The sequence below is a fragment of the Struthio camelus genome, chromosome 12 (assembly GCF_040807025.1).
Source record: "Struthio camelus isolate bStrCam1 chromosome 12, bStrCam1.hap1, whole genome shotgun sequence".
NCBI lineage: Eukaryota > Metazoa > Chordata > Aves > Struthioniformes > Struthionidae > Struthio > Struthio camelus.
In genome coordinates, this window is record NC_090953.1 from 10,434,914 (window position 1) to 10,451,817 (window position 16,904).

General features: G+C 38.9%; 1 protein-coding gene across 2 annotated transcripts in view; it reads left to right on the forward strand.

Annotated features, from left to right (window-relative positions):
* The window catches only part of ARNT2 (aryl hydrocarbon receptor nuclear translocator 2), a 139,454-nt gene continuing 122,550 nt past the window's right edge, over positions 1–16,904 (forward strand). The window contains exons 1-4 of one of the 2 annotated variants that reach the window (XM_068958365.1): positions 1–165; positions 6,080–6,417; positions 10,624–10,670; positions 13,710–13,902. The gene's annotated coding sequence lies outside the window, so the exon portion shown is untranslated. Of the gene's footprint in view, positions 166–6,079; positions 6,418–10,623; positions 10,671–13,709; positions 13,903–16,904 lie in introns of those variants that run through there. The other variant, XM_068958360.1, reaches the window with a different exon arrangement.

The following is a 16,904-nucleotide window of genomic DNA, read 5'->3' on the forward strand; positions in this document are numbered from 1 at the left end:
TACGCTGAATGAAAAAGGAGCGTGAGATCTGGAAGCTGTAAACAAACCATAGCCACAGCTATCACATGCTGCGCTTGGACAGAGGCTAAACGTTCACAACCCTGATGCAGGTCATGCGATGAAGCCAGCACAAATGACCAGCTACTCATTGCACAGCCATTAGAGGTAATGAAGTTCCTTTTCCATTTGAACGGAGTTAATTCTACCTATCAAACTTCCTTTGATATTTAAAATTCAGAGATATAAAACAAAATATTTTAATGTAGCCTAATCCCAAAAGGCCCCAAGAGAACAAACTTGAAAAACCTCTTTTGAGAAATATGTCCTTCTCTTTTTCCTGTATCTTTGGAAAAATGTATGATTTCTGATGAGCCCCTTATCTATGCATCTTTATTCTAATTCTCCTCAGAGTCGAAGTCACACTGAAAAGGCTGAGTCAAGAGAAATGCAATAGTAGGGAAAACAATCTGGCTGCACGTGAAGGATTTAATAATTTTTTTTTTGATGCACCACCTCTCGTACGAAGAGAAAGGCAAGGCAGTCCACTGTGCCCATGTTGTCCCACTAATGTTCTTCAGACCTGATCCAGAGGAGCTGGGAGGAGAGAGGAATTCAGTTCTGAGGGTTTATAACTCTCGCCAAGGCTGTCTGACATTGGTGATGGTGGTTTGGAGCAAGCAATGCTCAAAAAAAATCTACTATCAGGTGCTCAAGAGTAACACTCATGAGTTATCTTAGTGTCCTAGTATTTCTCCAGGAGAAAACTCGATTGCTTCTTGTCTTTATAGTTTTCCTATGATGTGGCAGCAAGCATGAGCAGAAAGGTAATTCAGCCCTCATGAAAGCAGATACATCTTGTTGTTTTGCAGAAATCTGTATGCTCAGTTTCCCAGTGGAACTGGTGGACTCAAAACGCCTGTGGTTCCCGCTCTGGAAGGCAGGTGACCCCGGGAACTCTAAGTAACAATGAGGGGAAAGCCTCTTCCTTTTCTTTCAGATGGGCTCAAAGGATAGATCTAGAAAATTACATTTTGTTTCACCACATCAGCTTAACTTACTAGCTTGTGTCTGGATACATCAAATGATTAATAGTTGGGTGTGAATCTATTTTTAATGCTTTAAATTAATCAGCAACAAAAACCTTGTGTATTAACATGTCTGAGAAACAAAATTAAATCAAGACAAAATCAATTAGACTTTCTTAAGATATGGAGACAACCTCAGTCCAAAAAGAGATTATTGCAGGATGGATCATAAGACCTGTGGGTAATGCATGACCCCAGGCTTCTTCCAAAAATTTGCCACTATGTGTGTATCCCTTGGAACAGTATGCAGGTAAAAATGCATAATATGTGGAATGTGTAAGTCATAGACTGAGGAACAACAACTATGAACGAGCTCATTCATCTGTGCATAATTTTCAGATTCTGTTGGTGTTACTCAGTATCACAAGATATTTATGATTGAGAAAACCAAAATGAAAAGTAAGGACTTGGAACATGAATTGGTTCATTATGCCAAGTGGAAGGTTTTTTGTCTTGCGAGCAAATAATGCCTTCCTACCATGCATGCTATGAGGTTTCTGTACAAGAAGCAGGCATCTTGCTATAGTTCAGAGAACTGAATGAAAGATAACTTAAAAGAATATAAACCTTCCAGTCTTTCTCACTGCCAAAGGGAACATATGTAAGCCTGTCGGGTTGAAAAGTGGTCTGAAGGCATTACCAGAAAGAACGAAATATCAGGCTGTTCTCTTTAGCGTAGCATGCAGAAAGAGAGAAAAGATGATTTGCTGGAAGGTAGGTTAAGAAAACGTTGGAAATGTCTGAGAGAAGTTATGATTCTCCTTTTGTACAAAGACCACTTCATATTGCATGAGTAGTGGTGAGAATATGAAATTGGCAGTATGAAATGATATCTATTGGAACACTTTCTTCTTCTGACTCTGTTCAAACTTACCTTCAAAAAAAGAATTGTGTTCAGTGCAAAAATGTCAGGGCCTTTGCGTGCCTGGCCTTTAGCAGGAACAGGAGAAGGAAGTTCCTCCTGCACACAGTTCCCTCCTGAGGTGTTGATCTGTTCTTAGAAGTAGACCTCAGTATAAATGATAATCAGGCTGAAAGTCCTCAGATTCCCTTTGCTGATATAGTAAGCATACCCATAATCAGTCTGGGATTCAAACAGCAGTCATAAAACCCAAACTTATTCGTTGCTTTGCAGTAGACGTCAACAGAGGTGATGCTCCTCTAGAAGTGCAATTAAGCTGAGAGCTGGCCTTTACTTAATGAGCCAACAGGTGATGGGCTTTGGATGAGACAGGTCTCTGTTTTGCTGTCACAATGTTTTCCTTTTGTATAGCTTTTTTTGGCCTTATGAAAGGCAGCACCTAGATGCCTCAACCTTTTTTTTTTTTTTTTTAGACAAATCATTTTCCAAGCTTATCCTCCGTGATTTCCAGTGGGCATTGTAAAACAGCATGCCAAGCCCAGTTTAGACAAGGACTATTATCTCCGAGGCTTTTACCTGATATACTTGTATAAGATGGTATTTAAATTGCACCTGTAGGCTTATTATCCAGTCACATCCCAAACCTCACTATGGTCCTGAGATAAAGCTCCGTGAATAGGACTTTTATTTTGCTTTTGTACCTATTATATACTAGTCTGTGCTACAAGTCAGTGCTTGATTTGGCACAAGTGATTAGCTCTAATCAGAACTGTAGATGTAGAGGGAAGAGTACAGATACCCCTTTATCTTGATTTACCTACTTCATGTAGTTTCTTGTAAAGAACTATATAGCTGTAAGAATTAAGAGGCAAGGGAGGGAAAGACTCATTCAGATAACGAGTTTTCTGAGACGCAACGAGTGCATTAGGATTTCATTTATTGCACTGTCATAGCACAAGACGCAAGACAAGTTTCAGTTACCAATTCCAATAAAATCAGCTGAGTTCAGAGAGAAAATAAATCAACCTCAGGCCTCAGACATGACTAACAACAATTCCAGTTAAGATATCCATGACTAACAACAATTCCAACTGAGACATCCATTTCTTTATGAGGAAAACATCAGCTATTATAGAAAGACCATGAGCACAATTTTTCTGTAAACAAAAAACATTCATTATAGTATCTGCTATCTGATCTTCTATGTCCAGTATATATTGGCAATGAAATTATTAAATGCCTTTCCTTAGAAGAGAAAATATAAAGTAAAAATAATAGAATGTCATTTTTTATTTTCCAAAAAGAAGGACCTGACTGTATCACATGCATGTTTACTCCGCTGCAAACATCTTTTCAAATCAGAATAGATCTCCATTTCTCAGCTGTTTAGAAAAAGCTCTACGCCAGTGAAGCTGAGCTCACTTATAACACTTCATTACAGAAAACAAAAAGTGCAGTTCCCTAGAGAAACATAACATTAAGAATGACGAGTTGTTGTTGTTTTATGACCAAGTGTCTATGAATGGTCCAGTGCTGAACTAATTTCTCTTAATTTTTGCTCATATGAGGATTATCTGTCCTTTTCTAGAACTGTTTTTAAATCTTTGCTACAAATTGAAAGCCCAGGAAAAAATTTTCTCTAGACTTCAGCCTTGCTATTGCAACATAATGTATTTTAGGATTCAAGCTTTTAATTTTTTTTACAGCGACCTGCAACTTCTCATGTTAAAAAAAAAAAAGTGAGGGTTCCTATTTATTAAATGCTTCTAGATGTTTTAGTTTTATGAAAACACAGAAAAAGCTGAGTCTTATCTCAGCTAAAGGTGGGCCTGTTCCCGCTGATGTATCCATCCTTCTGTGACTGATGGAAATCTTCATGGGAATCCCTTCACAGCCTTTCTTATTCATTATTCAGCAAGGGCAGGAATCAGAGCTTATTCTGTCCTTCTCTGGAAAGCCTTACATGTTGATACTCACACCTTTTACTTCATTCTGCTACTCAAAGCATGTTAATGGAAGTTGGCATTATGTGCCAGGGGAAAGGAAATTAGTTCCTTGTAGTGAGTGCCGTTGTCTAGGAGAATCTGAAGACATAAGGGCAGGCTTCTCCTGAAGGCCATGCCAAAATCCATTTCCACATCCTACCCCAAAAGTGCGCTCAACAGAAAGCCTGTGAAGGTTGGAAAAGGAGGACTTTGCCCTGCCATAGTATCAGCGCACAGATCTGGTCCACAGTGCAACCGAAGCTGTTTCTGATGTGCTGCAGTTACCCATCTGGCTTTTTTGCATCATCTTCTCTCAAGATAGTGGAGCTGTCAAATGCACAAGGCTTTCCACTATACCGGTGCCAGGGGTTTATAGGATCCAGCTGCGGGATTATACAGGAGGCAGGAGGTGAGCAAGCCCTAGCAGCTGGCTGAGTCAAGAGCCCCACTTCATTCCTTCTACCACAACTCCTGCCAGCCACACTGCACCACTGGGCTCACACGTTCACACTGTCTCTCGCACTCACCCACTCACTCTTTAGTGGATTAACATTGACGTTCTTCTTGGAAAGAATGTGTTCTTCAGAAGCTCGTGACTGCAATGTGTGGCTATTTATAAATATCAGCATGTTGAATAGTTTTCCTGCCTTGCAAAGGAACATTTCCTAATTCTGCAATGAGATAGTGCATTTTATGTAACAGTTGGATGTTTTGTCTGGGTGGATTTTGCAATGGCTCCAGCACTTTCTTATAAAGTACCAGGGAACTGCTGCTGCCTTTTCAATTATACCTGTTGCAATTTCACCTCAGTGCTGAATTAGGAAAAAACTGTTCAGCCTTGCACTAAGCAAGAAGAGAGCGCTGGGTGTTAATAAGAGATGTTAACTCTAATTGACACACGAATCCAGTCTACTTTGGGAAGGCTTTTTCACTTCCCTCACTGCTTCTATTGGTAGTATGCCCCCATTTTAGCAGTGCCTGGGGACACAGACATATTCAAGGTATCAGAAGACACCAACAATTTTAATACTATGTTATGTAGACCTGATCTGGATAGAGTTAATGTTTGCAATTGTTTGCAGCCCTATCTCCTTAACTGTTTGTACTGCAGTTTTGCGTAGCACTGTGTCAGGGGTGTTCATCATACAATACAACTTAGCTGTTTGCATGTATCAGATGCTAAAACCCAATCATGCTGATATAACCTACGTTCGTCTAGAAAATTGGAAACAGATTTGCAAATTCTTCTTCCTTTTCCAGGTATTTGTGCTTGTCTCCTTAGGTTCTAAATGTGTCTCATTTTACTAGTAAGTAGCCAAGGCGGGGAATTAGATAAAGAAGTAGGATGCAGCGCTTCTCATTTTCAGTGCGTTGCTCACCCACAAATAGTATATTTTAAGAGGTCTTGAAAAATATTTTCCATTTTATGCTGAACGTGTTCTCCTGTGTTTGGTTCTCCCCACATTTCAAAAGAAATTTAAAAGAGTTTTAAAACACCTCAGGCTATCTTGTACAAAATATTCTTGGCCTAAAATGGGTTATCAACAGAAGAAATAGTATCAAAAATATTGTCAGTCTCGGGGAAGAAAAGGAAGGAAGAGAAAGAGTAAGAAGTGTTGGAAAACTAGCAGATGTTAAACAAGGGGAAAATTTTAGCATATGAATTTACAGAGCTTTGGTTGCTAGGATTTTTTTGAAAGAAGATATCTGCTTATCCAATAACTCACCTGATGGCCTGCCAATCCCTTCACCCCTCTATTCATGGGAATAGCAGAGGGCAGAGAAGACCTAGAAAGGAAAGCAAATTCAAGAGTCAGAGACCCTGCAGCACAAAAGTCTTTGCCACTGATAATCTAACCTATGAATCTGGGAATTGTTAACACAATATTCTAGACAGCTGATCTTAACTACTGTGGTTTGGAGAACCAGGGGAATTAAGCGTACTGCTTTTATGAAGAGATTGTATGCCTCAGTCTGTGTATGTGAAGATTATTTATACAGTTAAGTCCAAGAAAGTTGTTTAGTCTGGGAGAAGATAGAAACAGGCAACAAAACAATAGTTGAGACATGATACCTGGGGTAAACAACTTCAAGGGAGTTAAAACAACAATAACTCAATTATCATTTGGGAAAATGCTGTTTTCCAGGCCCCAGGCAGTTGCACAGCTGGCTTGCCAAGACTGAAAGCCCAGAGATCAAAAAGAATATGCATTTTAAAAAGTCATCGTCGGAAGAAGAAAGGAAGGAGTGGGCTGTTAGCAGCTGTCTGGGGATGCGAGGAAGAGCCTGAGAAAGGAAGGGAATGCAGCTGAGCCCAAAGACGGAGATAACTCAACAGACCGGAAGAATGTGGGCTGAAACTCACGGCTGCACAGCACTTATTTCAGCAGCAGGTGGAAGTAAATCCTAGTGCACCTGGGCGTATGGAAACTCAAAATATCTGATTGCCTTAAAGAATGGCACTGATACGCAGGCTTTCGCTGGGGTAAGTGGAAGTGTATGTGGAAGAGAGCAAACTCAGAAACTGGATTTTGGAGCTGAAATTTCATGTGTCGTTTGGGATTCAGCTTTTTTTTTTTTTCTTTTTTTGTGCTAATCTTTCCCTGAATTAGTCTGACTCTCTCTCTATGCAGTGAACTGAAGAAATTTCTTGTGAGCTTTACTCAGAAGCATCTGTTAAGTGCTAATACCTTTGTTCATCAGCTCATGTCCCTGTTATGAATTATGGTGCAGTGCAATTGTAGAGCAGGAACACTCTTCAAAGAGAGGAGGAAATGTCCAGCCAAGAAAGCAAAGCTGCCTGTTACTTGTTTGAAAGGAACTAGAACTTACAGTGAACTAAGCCAAGGGATCACTCAGTTTTCAGATGGTGCCCTTTCCTGTAAATCTAAATAATTTAAGGTCGTTTGACAAAAGCCTCTGGTATCTTCCTCTGAATGAAAAGGAAATCTCTGGTAACTGAAGGACATCCAGTTACTTGGTTTGAGTTCGTGCCTTAATCTCATGAATATAAGGAATTTGGGATTTAACAAAATTGTTCTGGCATGTTTTCTTCAGAATACCAAAGAAATGAAAATAAAATATCAGACCAACAAATGATTTGAAGAACAGATAAGGAGTTTTCCTTCTGGCAGACTTCCTCTAGGCTTGGCTCACTCTGGCGCTGGAGGAGCCCAATAACGTGCTTGTGCTTTAATACCGTCCGACTTAACGTTCCCAATAGTGACTACTAGCTCTAATTCCTTCTCTGTTCTTTGTTGCTTGTGTTTAGTTTTCTGCTTTTGGTTTTCTGCTGTTACAGCTATAAACATAACTTTTAACAAGAGCTTAAAATCCGCAGAATTTGCTGTTTAGTCATCCTTTCTGCCTGCTCATTATGAAATATTTTCTATTTGTTTCTCTCATTTTCTTTGCTATATAGATCGGATCAAATTAGTATATTTTAGCCATCCAAATTACCAGGAATGGATGTGAAATCACAAAACATGCACTTGTCTCTCCGCAGAGACTTCAGACACTGGGAGTACCTGCATTTTCTGACTCTATTAATGCTTTTCTTAATCCAAAAAAGCTTTAGCAATTGTTTTGAAATTTTCCCTTTGTGAAGTTAAGTGAAGTAGAATGAAATCTGTTAAGAGACCTGCTGCTGTTATTGGTAATGACCATCAGGATCTGTACTTTGAATTAGTGTGTAGGAGGCCCTGTAGTTTGGCTTTCAGAGTGGATAGAAAATTTGTTGTTAATTTTGATGTTAATTTAAACTATGCTTCAGCAAGTAATGAGGCTATTAGGGAAAAATGGGTCCTAAATAATACCCTTGTGTTGAAAGTTCATGAATTTATTCACTTTAACAGAAATAAAAGCACTAACAACAACAAATCTGTAACAACAAATTTGTGCGACTAGACTGAGAAATATAGAGAACTAATTAGCAAAGTCAGTTGAGAAAATATCAGAAATTTGCCTTTGGAAGAAGCCTCATCTTTTGAAGTTAGAGATATAAAAGCGATATGAAATTGCATCTTAAGAATAGGGAGAGACTTGTAGGAAGTGCTTTGACCCAACGTTGATGAGTAATTCAAATAGTAGTGCCAACAGCATAAATGAGAAGAAAAAAAATATATGACCAAGAAATTTAGCAGTAGAGTGGAAATGCAAAGACATGAAACTAAGGGCTCAAGTTTACAAAACAATTTATCAAGGGTAACAGGCTACTGCATGTTGGCTGATCTGCAGTAATTACTTGTGTTACTGTTCGCTATTGGCCAGTGTAAATAGGAAAGTCTTCAAGGTTAGCTTAAGCTCTCAGTAAAGAAGAAATTACATTGAAATTGTCTGGAGAGTAAGTCCCTTAAGGTTGAACTTCTTTGGAAAATACATTAGGTTCGAACATGATTGTTAAGTTTTTTGTTTTTTGGGGTTTTTTTTCCAACTCTGATGCTAAGCCATACAGGTTAGGACAAGTCATACTCAGCATTTTGGTAAATTAATTGTGATCTTCCACATGCAGCAGTTCTCTGCAGTCAACATCATGTCTGCAAACTCACCTCCTGGCAACTGTATTCAAATGCAGTAAGGTTTTCTACTGAAAACAAAAACTCACTGAGACAACAGCATGTTAGTACAAACAGTGACTGTGTGGGATGGTAGTTTATGTTTGGAATGATTCTTTTATCTTTGGTGCCTTGAAAATCTTAATAAATATTTTGGAACCTGCTTCCCTCCATGGGGTTTGTTTGGGATTTTTTGGAATCCCATCATGCCTGCTTCCTACCCCATCCCACACATGTGTCTCATCTGTCTGCTATGGCTTGTCAGTCTGGCCGCAGGCTCTGGGGACTAGGAGAGTTGCTTTCCTCAGGTCTCAGTCAGTAGGCCCCTACATGCTACAAAAATATTTGGTACAAAATAATAATAACAGCCCAGCCAAGTGGGATTCAGTTCAATATTCAATTATTGCTTTTGAATTTGGATTTTCTGGCTGAAATCTTCAGGAAAATAATAAGTTTTCTGAGAGGAAATACCCTCTGCAGTATAAAAGCCATAGCCCACAGCAGAACAGAGGTTATTCAAAAGTGATTTCCGTGTTGGAGTTTGTGCGGTTGGAACAAAATGTTATGAATATGTTTCTAACCTGCAGCAAAAGGTCACCACTTTAGATCGAATCTTTGGTGGATACTGGAATAAATATTGCATTTGTATGGATGCATAACGTTCTCCCAGTGGACCCTGATTATAATTCAGTTTGCCGAGCAGTCACTAACAGACTCTTCTGGTGGAGCTGAGTCCACCCCTTTTCTCCTCAGTAAAATGAGTGTGTGCCAATTGTATTATAGGCACACATCCACCTCAGTTTGCATCAGCGTGGGCTCAGATGTCCAGGTCCACACGCAGGCTACCATAAGCATGGAGGATCGAGCAATGCAACAGCTCAATTTTTTCCACCTCTGGAACTAGCCTGATGTTTCCATTGAACATGAAACTATGCTGGCCCATACGGCAGAGGCAGAGATACTATGCCACAGAGCTTTCAGAGTGACTATATCCTTGTTCATCTGCCTCTTCAAATTTAAAAAACACCCAAGCAACTTCCTGCATCTTGGCTAAGTGTCAACAATGTTCTCAGCCCAAGGCAGGAAAAAGGAAAGCTCAATCCCACTCCCAAGAAACTACCACCACAAATCAGGCATTGACATTCTTGTGAAACCCATGGGAAGGCAAGGTCTTAAAGTGTCACAGATTTACAGTTCCAGATCATTACTCAAGAGCATCCTTGCTGGCAGGAATCTGTAGATTTGGAAAAAGTGAGTCTTGAAGGGTGATTTGAAAAAAGATGACGTTAATGGCTCTGGCTCTGCACAGTACTCACAGAGAGCCTCCTTTGACAGCCTGCAGGGTATGCTCAGCGAGTGGGTAGGGCTGGAGAGTCGGTTGTGAGCATGGCATTTCTGTACTCAAATGCCTTGAACCAGCCATAACCTTCAGTGACCTTTCTCTATGAGGACTTCTGTTCCTGGCCCCCCAAAAATATGCTATGTTCAGGGAGGCCTGCGTATGGGCTATAAACCCTTGAACACTGTTTTTTGCAGCGCTAGAGAATGGCAGCTAAGAGATGTGAGAACTCAGAGCACCACGACTGGTTCCGGAGAAGTTCGCTACGTTCCATCAATAGTGATTTCCAGGATTCCTGTTGCATTTTTGCTTTGGCTCCATCTACAGTTCTTGACCCTTTCCCATGAATTTTCTTTTTTTTCTTCCTCTGATTGATTCAGCAAAATAGGACTCTGCAATGTGTTTGGTTTTCAAATGTAATGAATTCTTTGAACTTACCACTAACAAAACCATTTTCTTTGGGAAAAAATAACTACAAATAAATAATGAAACATTTTTAATGATCAAAGGCCTACACCATCTCTGGCTGATATCAGTTGGAGTCTTCCTATTGATGCTATTGGGATTTATAATTGGATAAAGGACAGGAAGATATGTGTATGGGTTAAAAATATATTTTTTAAATCTATGCTTTGTAGAAAAGTGACAAAGAAACTGAGAGATACTGAGATGAGCGTTATGAAAGTATCTACATAGATGAATTAATAATGATATACTCATATTGGTAGCATGGAGTCTCAAGAACTTCATAACAGCTTTCCGGAGGTATTTAAGTCTCTCTGTCTACTGTGTCTTATAGGAAATGCGTCAATGTGGCTCAGACGTGTCAGTGTGTACCAGGAGAGGGTACGTGAGTAGGATCGGGAGGGTCAGCTTTTATGTTTATTTCACAGTATCTCATTGAAAATAGCACCTTGATTTATATGAAGTATGATTTTCTTAATTTTGATCTATAATTTTTACTCTAGAGGAATTAGAGGGCAGTATGTCCTATCTCCAATAGTAATTGGAAAATGTATTTTTACACAGACATCTACTACTAACACTTGCTGAATAGCAAGGTATAAATGTATTTGCTCTGGCTTCTGGCACCAGTTCTTGAAGAATGAATTCCACAGAAAGAAATTACTTTCATCTACTTACATCATTTTGGTAATCCAGCTCCCCATTTTACATACTCAAATCATTTTAATGCAATCCATAGGATAGAAACATAGCGTCTCTGTGCCTGTCCATACATTATTTTCTTCTTTCAACATCTATCCCAACGGTAAAGTTGTGTCATACTTGAATATATAAAACCAATAACATACTATTACCTCTTGGTGTTATGTGTCTGCTATCCATTATTTCATAACCGTCTGAGTTTATTAGAGGGATTTTTAAGAGGCATTTCTGGAAATGTTGGTCAGAAGTGATTCCGCTTGACTGAAAGAAATATTTATGTACTTTGTGCTGCTCTGTGTCAAAGCCAAATTCATGTCTGGGTAGATATTGCTTCTTATTTTCGTCAGATAAGACAATAATGCAACAATACCACTGTCTCTGGATTCCTCATATTTAGGGATCATCAGTTTAAAAAACTCTTGCAAACAAGATGTGTTACTTGTCTCTTAGAAATATTTAAGAGAGATGAAAAAACCAGTGCCCGAATTTTATTTGTTTTGTGGATCCTAAACTCTTTTTCATTACGTAGTTAAGTTTAGGAAAGGGAAGGAACTAGTGATTAGCCAGAAATCTGTATGTCCTTTGCACCAAGGAAGGCATTTACCTCAAGATCTCAGATCTTTTATTTCTAGGCCAATGGCAGTTTCCCTGGGTGGTCTGCAGTGAAGTGGTTTTGAACTCTTTTGTAGATCTAGGGTTAAATCTCCTACTCATCTAGATGGTGGTAAATAATGCCTTCTGTTCAGGAAAACTGGATTCATGGACTGAATCTACTGAAATATTGCTATTTACTAATAAACTAATCTGTATCTTATTCTGACTTTACATCACAGTATTAAAAAAGTAGAAAAAGACAACCTTTTACTCATCAGTGGAGTAGACTTTAGAAGAAAACGAATTACATTGTCCTAAGCACTGCAGCTGCCTGCTGTTAACACACATGATGCTCCTTGATTAACTTACAGGCAAGATGGGCAACTCACTTGGTCCCTCTCTTCTTCTTCTGCCTCTGTGATCTTTGTCCAAGAGCATGGGACTGGCCAACAGCTGAGCCAGGAATTAGAACTTCATTTTCTCACATGCCTCCCCAGTGTCCCAGCTGCCCGACCTTGCTGCCTCCTACACAAAGATGTAGAAAAATAGTCAGCGAGGGCCAGCTGTGTAACTCATATTCATGTGAGAAATCACACTGAGGCAAACAGGACTCTTCATGAAACTAAGGGTTACTTGTACGAGCCAGGCTTTCAGGAACAAATGTCATCTTAGCTGCAAGCGAGGTCCCTAATGAAAATGAAGAATGCAATTGAGTAAGTCTTGATAGCTAGAATACCCCAATGCCACAAAGTCACCAGCCAAATATACTGTGTGTGTTAGCAGTGCGGGAGCAGAGAAGCAAAAATATTAAAGCAAGTAAGGAATCGATCTTAATAGTGTAGTAACATTATGTATTTTTTTATATTTTGTTCAGTTTTGGCACTTATTTCTGTGCCTCCTATAGCACAAGTCTTGTGCACTAGCTAGAGTTGTTATTTTGGTGACTTGAATTGTATTCAGTACTTCAATCTCATTTTACTCTACGAATATACACATTTACAGTGAGAAGGGCTTGCATCAGCATGGTTCTTTAAAGCCTCAGCACTTGCTCATTAGGCCAGAATTGCAGAATTTTCCTTAAAACTAACATGAAGCAGAGAAGATATTTTAAGAAATGTAATATGAAATTCTCACTTTTGTAAACCTATCTTTGTAAATGAGCTTAAAGGGCAGGTTTTTAAGTGATGCAATCAGATCTCCCCTGTATGCTGGACATCTATCTGTCCTTTTAAAGTCCCTATTTTGAAGACTAGAAAGAGAGAAAGCAAGATTTCCAAAGTATGAACATTTTTTCTGCTGATGTGATCATTTCTTGAGCGCATCACTGTGCTCTTTTCAGACAACTTAATGCAGGTTTGCTGCTGCCTACATACTTAGGTTCATTCTACTCCAAGATAAGCAGCACGCCTTTCCATGTATCTGGGTGTTTCCAGGTAATTTACCTCAGACATTCAACTAAATTATTTTTCATACTTGTCAAGAAGTTGGTCTTACCTGATGAAAGGCAAGGGTAGATCAAACAGAGGCATTCCTTTGTCATCTCAAAGTTTCAGTGAAAGGGGTGAGGTGAAAAGACAAACTCTTAGCTGCACTAAAGTCAGTGGAAGTTTGCCATTGACTTTGCTGGATTCGAGGCTTGCCTATGAACTCTGGCACTTTACTCCAGGAGCAGTGAACTGTTGACTTGGTGAACAGGCAATGCTGGAAGTGGTAGGGCACTATCCAGTCTAATGTATGCACCTCCCCAAGCCCTGTAAAGTCCTACTGAGCTGTGCCTTGCATCCACCTTTACAATAAGTGCCTTCCTGCTATGAAAGCAAAAAGTCAACCTGCTAGTCTTTGTCCTGAGGCATTTACTCATGAGAGTAATCCCATGCATTCAAAAGAAGTACTCATATGAGGGGAGAACCATTGCACAGTTACAGGTCTCATAGAAAGTGACTTCCGTGGACTCTCCAGCCATACAGCATTTACTTTGCATGGTGTTGGAAGAAGCTAGAGTCTAGGCTGAAACGCAGGATATGTGTTTTCTCGATAGTTCAATGTCCAGTCTTCTTTAAGCATGAGACATTAGCAAAAAAGGTCCTATACCTTGCTTGTTCACTGCTTCTGCTTTTGATTTAGAGCTCTGCAAGTAATTCAGCACTGTGGGCTGCATGTTGACTGCAATGTGATTTGTGGGGCAATTCGGTTTCCTCAGAACTCCTGTAAGTCCTAAAGAACTGATCCTGCAAAACTACTCCTTCATATGAGTGATGGACCTGGAGCCCAGCACTTCTGCCTATTCACTCTCTTCCCATCATGCTACAGTCCATAGGTGAGTGACGTTTGGGAGAGACATATCTCAGCCTGTAATGCTACAGCTTGGCATTTTGTCCTTGTATTTTGTTTGTAGTGAAAAATGTTTCATGCCATGAGATCGTGCAAGCATCAGCCTGCTATAAAATTGGTCTGTGAGTCGTCTTAGTTAGCCCCTTACAATGACGCACGCAAGAGATTTTCTGGGCCCCAGTTCTTCTACTTGTGGAATTAGACCTTGCTTTTGGAGTAATGCTGTTGATTCCAGTGGCTCAGCTGATAGATGAATGTCCAATCCAACATGTGCAATGAAACAAGAATCTGGCATTTATTTACATGTGTACGATGATACTTGTGTTATTTAAGTAGCCTCTCATGCCCCTTGTTGAATGTTATTGTTCATGTAATTACAGACAAATATGATCCTGCCTATCAAACAGGTGAACTGTGCATAAACCCTTCAGGTTAGGGAGTAGGATTTTGAAATGTGCTTCGTATACAAAAGGAATATAGCATGCAGAAGAAGTTATTCCTGCCATAAAAAGGTTGATTCACTGAGCCCTATTTAGTTTTTAATTTATAACAAACTTGCCTGATCTCAGCTTCTGCACCTTCTGCTAAAACGTTAAATAAAATTATACCAAATACATCCCCTGTGACATTAGAGGAAATGGAAAGCTTAGCTGCACATTAATTGTATCCAAAATGTGGCATACAGCTTGATAAACGTAATTTAAAGAACCTTAGAACAATGACATTTATGCTTTAATTAGACCAAATGAAAGCTGTGCTGCACACTTTTAGGCAAATAATTTTTCTTGTGGAACTAGGCCTTTCTGATAAGGTACGCTTCCCTGCAGTATGTCAAGTGTCAGTCTTATTACATAGGCTAAATTGGCTTCCTGGAGATGGAAGCTGACAAAACAAGTACAAGAATAAAAAACATTATAAGGACCAAATAGACAGTAAAGGCAGCTTGAAAACACGGCTTTCTCAAGAAGAGATTGGATTTTCCCAGGAAAGTGTGTTATTTATTTCTGTTTAGGGAGAACACATTAAAAGGACCAGATATGTCCCAAGAACAACAACAACAATAACATAATAAATGTTATTTTAACCATCCCTCTCGCCTCTAGTATTCTAATCACAGCACATATGTTAAAAAAGCAGAAATACGAAATCTGCAAAGAAATAGTTGAGATAAAAATCCAATCCAAAATCAGAGATAAATTAATAGATCTAATTTAATTTAAAGATATTCAAGGTTGTTATAAAAAAACAGATTGTCATAAGACTTAAAATTTTTTACCATATGCGTCTCACAGATTCTGTGTTATATTCCTTATGCTGCCAAACTGACTAATGATTTCAGGACTGTTCCCCAGACAAGAACAGGACAATTTATGTTTTGTGCACTACAGCCCTTTGTGCTCTGCAGTAAAATGAAACAAATTTTGCAGAAGAGTTTAGATGTTCTTTAGTAAGCTGGTCTGGTAAAAACAGAAATTCTGCAGCAGCTTAATATATATTTAAAACTGGGACTTTTACTGAGCGTGGGTGAATGATGTAATAAGCACACTACGCTTGTATTTACTTTGATTTTAGTTTTACTTTTTTAACATTATCTCCACAGTCTCAGTGTTTTTTTATATTTACTATCTAGTGGTTTTTATACTGATAACTTCTGCAGACCACTTGTCTGTTATCTTAAGTGCATCTGGACTTCTTCATGCAATTAGCCAGAACTGGGAGGCACTTGGGAGCCCAGGCTAAGTGGGGCAGCTCGGTATACCTGTTGCAAATAAAAGCAATTGAAGTGTTCACTCTGAAACCCAATGGTACTAATTAAACATGTCAATGTTGTCAACAGTCCAATAGTATTATCACTGCTAATCATAGGTATTCAGAAATATATCCAAAATATTTCCAAAAAAGATCATCGGAAAATAAAATTACCATTTTCTAGGGATTTCTAGCATCTCAAGGATTTTCTTCTTTATTGTTTGGAATAAAAACATTAACTTTAGGGGGTTTGATGTGGTAGAAATACATTCAGTTCCAGAAAAATGGAATGACTTGCTTTGTTAATACTGAAATAGGTTTTTTAATGAGATGGAAGGATTTGATGCTGCTGACTTTTGCAATTAATCCTATTTTAACTTTTATACTAAAAAATTATTAAATTATTAAAATATATTACAAAAGCCTAAGCCAAATACATAAGGAGGGTAGATAAGATGGAATGTTTTTATCTGGTTGAAATGAACTATTCTGATATGACTGAAATGAAATAAGAAAGAAAAAAATGGTTCCAGCTTTTTTCCAGACTTTTTTGGCAAAGAAAGCATGTTCCAAAGGAATGCCTTGATGAAGCTGCAGGTTCTGGAAAAAACTGTTCCACGCAAAAAACGTCAGCTGCCTCTATCTTGGGGCTCATTCAGGCAGTTTAAAGATCATGAAAACTAATATATTTTTTAATATAATTGTGAAGGACTAGAGACATATATTTTAAAGGGTAGTAAATTTGGGGAAACACTGTAGAACCATAGGAATATATATGGCATCGTGCCAAATACTTGGGACTAGTATGTATGTTTGGTGTTTACTAAAACTCTAATTCTTACTCTCTTTTGTGGGCATGTGTGCCTGCAAAGTGATAAAAACGGAGTAGTTCTGCTCAGGGCTGTAAGCCACAGAAGTCCCTTATAACCTTTTCTATACCTGGACAGGCCTAGCTAGTGAGGGGTGTTTATCTGACTTCCAAGTCCTGGCAGAACAGAAATTTAGAGTTCTTAGACTGTGAAAGTCCCAAATATTAGCAGAAAGCCAAGCTGCCCAAAGAACATGTTTCCCTGCTTCTCTGTACAAAAGAAATGAAGCCAATGAGCTATGCAAAAGATGTCAGACTGTTTGGGAGTGAAGCTCTAACCTCGTGTGATCAGGTGGTAAGGGAAAGCCATGAATTTAGTGTTTTTTCTTCTTCCTGGCAGTGAAGACAGGAATAAATGAGCAATTACCAGT